The sequence below is a fragment of the Eriocheir sinensis genome, chromosome 54 (assembly GCF_024679095.1).
Source record: "Eriocheir sinensis breed Jianghai 21 chromosome 54, ASM2467909v1, whole genome shotgun sequence".
In the NCBI taxonomy this organism is placed as follows: domain Eukaryota; kingdom Metazoa; phylum Arthropoda; class Malacostraca; order Decapoda; family Varunidae; genus Eriocheir; species Eriocheir sinensis.
Window position 1 is genome coordinate 7,992,898 of NC_066562.1, and position 5,000 is coordinate 7,997,897.

Genomic DNA, 5,000 nt, shown 5'->3' on the forward strand with positions numbered 1-5,000 from the left:
GAGATGATCCGAAATCTTGGAAAAACGTTTAAAAAATATGAAAAGTGAATTAGTGAACGAACGAAGGAAAGGAAATTGTGAAAATATGAATTCCAGTCAGTCAGTCAGTCACTCAGTCAGTTAGTCGGTCAGTCAGTCAGTAATCAAACCTAATCATTTCGAATAAGGACAAACAGCCTCTAGATTTAAGTAAGTCAGTTAGTTAGTAAGTCAGTAAGTCAACAAGTCAGTAGGCAAATCAATCAATAAGTCAGTCTAAGTCAGTCAATAAGTTAGCCAGTAAATCAATCAGCAACTCAGCAAGTCAGTCGAGCAGTCAGTTAGCCACTCAGCCATTCAGCCAGTCAGTCAATCAGTTACTTATTCAATCAGTTAGTCACCTAGTCAGTCAATCAGTCAATCAGTCAATCAAATAGCCACCCATTCATTTAATCAGTCAGTCAGTCAGTCAGTCAGTCAATCAGTTAACCACCCAGCTAGTCAATCATTCAGTCACTCAATCAGTTACCCAGTCATTCAGTCAGTCAGTCAGTCAGTCACCCACCTACCCAGTCAGTCAGCCAGTTACAACATAGCTAATTTCCTGTTACCAATACACAAAATTCTTCTTCCCTTTTCACACACACCCCACATCCATCCCCCCACACACAGTCACCCACACATCCCCCCACACAATCACCCACCCTCCCCACACATACAGTAGCAGCTCACCGTTAGTTCACACAGTTTGGTCGTCTTCGTGTGGTCTTATCGGGCTAAGGTAGTGCTGGGACCCCCATATTTAAGACCCCATTGCGCCCCTCATAGGATTTGTGCCTCATTTCCTCCCTCCCCGCATCTCTGAAACTCTCCCTCCCTCTCTCTCTCCCTCTCTCTTTCTATCACTGCGTTTCTCTCTCACTCGTTCTCTCTCTCTTTCTTTCTTTATCTGGGTAGTTTATGCTGTCCGTCTTATGTCTTTTTTTTTTCCTTGCTCTCACTTTTTTCTTTTTCTCTCTTTTTGTTACTTCGTGTCTCCCTCTCTCTCTTCTTCTTTATCTGTTTTTTCCTTCTTCCTTGCTTTTATTTGTGTGTTTTTTTGTGTTTTTATTTCGTTTTGTTTCCTCTTCTGCTTCCTCTCTATCTTCCATCGTCTCTTTTTCATTCTTTCTTTGTTTTCTTTTTTTATCTTTCTGCTTTATTCTGTTTTACCTTTCCTCTTTGTCTCCCTCGTCCCTCTCTTTTTTTTCTCTGTCTAATCTTCTTCTGATCTTCTTTTTATTAATTGGTCACTCTCTCTCTCTCTCTCTCTCTCTCTCCCTCTCTCTCTTTGCTTTATTCTGTTTTATCTTCTCTTCTTCGTCCCTCTCTCTTTTTTCTCTGTCTAATCTTTTGTTCTTCCTATTACTTGGTCACTCTTTCTTTCTCTCCCTCTCTTTTCCTTTATCTCTCTGCTTTATCATGTTTTACCTTTCCTCTTCTTCTCCTTCCTCCCTCTCTCTTTTTTTCTCCGTCTAATCTTCTGTTCTCTTTTCTATCACTTTGTTACTCTCTCCCTCTCTCTTTCTTTATCTGTTTTCCTCCCTCCTCACCTCTGTATTACTCTATCTTACTTCCTCTTTCTCTTCGTCTCACTCTTTCCCTCTCCCTCTCCCTCTCTCCCATTCTTTATCAGTCTTTTTGTTTGTCTCGTTTTGTGTCAGTTTGTTTCTCTATTTCCTTTTTTTCACTTCTTCCTTATTCTGTATTTTTTTTATTTCCTCTATTCCCTCTTTATCACTTCCTCGCTCTCTCCCTTTTTCCCCTATTCATTTTTTATCTGTCTGTTTTTCTGTCTATCTTCATTCTTCTTATTCTCCCTTCTATATCTGGGTCATTTTCTTCCTCCATCTTTTTTGCTTTGTTCTGTCTATCATATTTCTTCCTCTCCCTCCTGTTATCACTTCGTAGCTCTCTCACTCTATTTCTCTATCCTCTTTCTCTCTATACCTTTCTTTTCCTCTTCATCTGTGTTTTATTTTTGTTTCTCATCTCTTACTTTTTCTGTCCATCTTATTTCATGTCGTTTATAAATTTAACTCTACGGTCTTGTCCAGCCTTATTTCCCTTCCCTTCACCCGCTTCTTCCCTGATTATCTTTACCTTGCAGTCAGTTCCTCCTCCTTACCCTCTCTCTCTCTCTCTCTCTCTCTGCTTTCCTCGCTTCACTACCCTTTTCACCTCGTTTCCAAATTTAACTCTACGTTCTTGTCCACCCTAATTTCACTTTCCTTCACCGATTCCCTTGATTTTCTTTACCTCGCCGTCAGTCCCTCCTTCTTACCCCCCTCTTCTCTCTCTCTCTCTCTCTCTCTCTCTCTCTCTCTCTCTCTCTCTCTCTCTCTCTCTACTTTCCTCGCTTCATTACCCTCCTAAGTCATCCTTCCTTTCCTTTCCTTGCCTTTTCTCCCTTCCCTTCATTTCCCTAATACCTCTGAGTCCTTCCGCTCTGATCTTCGTCCAAGGAACCGGTGCATTCAATCTTGTATCAGGTTTTTCTCAGTCGCTTTCGGATCCTACATGTATTTTCAAAGGCCACAGAGGAGATTAGTCGGGTTCGCGTGAGTGTTTTTTTTTATGTTCACGGTGCAGAAGGGTTGTAAAACTATCACTAGGCTCATAAAACTACCCATGGAAATACTAACATAACATACAACCTCCGCCAAAGCCTTATTTTCACGTTGACGGTACAGAAGCCTTGTCAAAGCATTACTAGGCTCATAAAACTACCATTGGAAATACTAACACAACACTCAACTTCCACCAAAGCCTTAATTAACGTTCATGGTGGAGAAGCCTCGTCAAAGTATCCCTAGGCTCATAAAACTACCCTTGGAAATACTAACATAACACACAACCTCTACCAAAGCCTTATTTTCATGTTGACGGTGCAAAAGCCTTGTCAAACTATCACTAGGCTCATAAAACTACCATTGGGCATACTAACACATGCACAACCTCTACCAAAGCCTTAATTTCACGTTCATGGTGCAAAAGCCTTGTCAAACTATCACTAGGTTCATAAAACTACCCTTGGAAACACACACACACACACACACACACACACACACACACACACACACACACACACACACACACACACACACATTACCTTTATCAAACCCTTATCGTTTAAATTTGCATTACATCTTTTTCCCTTCTTTTTCTCACCTCCTTCCTTTCATCCATCGCTTCCTCTTCCTAGTCACTTTCCCTCCCCTTCCTTCCATCATCATCATCATCATCACGTCCTTTTTGCCCATCATTTCTCCCTTTTCATCCATCCATCGTTTCCTCTTCTTGGTTCCCTTCCATTCCCTTCCTTTCATCCCCTTCAATACTATCGTCATCATCATCATCATCATCATCACTTGCTTTTATAGTCATCAGGTAAAGAGTATAATTGTATCTCCTCTTATGCTCTTCCCTCCTCCTCCTCGTCCTCCTCCTCCTTATCCTCCTCCTCTCTTTCCAACCTCACTTTTACCCAATACTCCCTCCTCCTCCTCCTCCTCCTCCTCCTTCCTTTGCTTCTTTCCTGTCCTTCCCTTCACTGGCGCTTATAAAGTCATCGAGTGAAGGGTTTTAATTGCTCCGTTCACTAAGAGCTGCCTGGGTGTGTTGATAGTCGTGTGTGTGTGTGTGTGTGTGTGTTTGTGTGTGCTTGTGAGTGAGTGAGGGAGTGTTTGTATATATTTTTGTTTGTTGTGTGTTTGTTTTGGGCTGTATGGCTAGAGGTGGGAATTTGTGTATGTGTGTGTGTGTGTGTGTGTGTGTGTGTGTGTGTGTGTGTGTGTGTGTGTGTGTGTAGGTCTGTATGTGTGCGTACCTACGACGGGCATTAGAAAGCAGGGAGGGCGTGAGAGAGAGAGAGAGAGAGAGAGAGAGAGAGAGAGAGAGAGAGAGAGAGAGAGAGAGAGAGAGAGAGAGAGGAAAAAAAGAGACAGAAAAACATAGACAGGAAAAGACAGACAGAAAGAAAGAGACACAGAAAGACAGGAAGACATAGGAAGACAGAATCACAGAGACAAACAGAGACAACGAGAGGGAGGAACAAGGAAACAGAGACATAGAAGGCAACTGGAAGACAGGAAGAGACACAGAGAGACACAAAGAGACAAGTAAACAGAGACAGAAAGACACAGAGAGACAGAGAAAAACAAACAGGCAGGGACACAGACAGAAAGACAAACAGAGACAGATAGAGAGACAAAGAGAGCGACAGAGAGGAAGAAACAGACAGAGAGAAAGAGACAAAGAAAAGCAGAGACAGATAGAGACAAAGAGTGTGACAGAGAGGAGGAACAAACAGGCAGGGACAGAAAGAGAGACTGAAATACAAACAGAGAGAGACAGACAAACAGAGACAGAGAGACAAAGAGTAACGGGCAGGCAGGAACAAACAAGCCGGGACAGAGACACAGGGCAGCAGCAGCATGGGCCAAAGAAACTGTATATTCCCTTAATGGCTCGTCAGCTCAAAGCGCCGCCAGGAGAGATTAAGCGACACCACTTTTGCGAGAGAGTATAATGGAGTATTTGACTTTGTGTACCCCGAAGACAAGGGAGGGGGGGGGAGGGAGGGGTTAGTGTGATCAAAAGGAGTAGGAAAGGGGAGTAAAGATTGATAAGCAGTGGAGAGGGAGAGGGGACGAAGGCGGGAGTAGGTGGAGGGAGAGGGATAAAAAAAAGGGGAAGGAAGGGGTAGTGATTGATAAGTGGGGGAGTGGGAGAAGGAAGGGGACGAAAGGGGGAGGGATTGAGGAGAGGGTGAGAGCGAGAAAGGGAAGGAAGGGGAAGGGAAGGAAGGGTTTAAAAGAAGAAAGGGGAAAGAAATGGGTGATGAAGGGATTTAAGCACACACACACACACACACACACACACACACACACACACACACACACACACACACACACACACACACTCTGAGGGGAGGGTGAGTTTAGTTTCTTGACTGGGTCGTGAAATAGTTTAATAGAGAG

At 43.2% G+C, this 5,000-nt stretch overlaps 1 protein-coding gene across 2 annotated transcripts in view; it reads left to right on the forward strand.

Moving 5' to 3' along the window:
* The window catches only part of LOC126983711 (lachesin-like), a 196,614-nt gene that overhangs the window by 37,046 nt on the left and 154,568 nt on the right, over positions 1-5,000 (forward strand). The gene's annotated exons all lie outside the window — the stretch shown is intronic.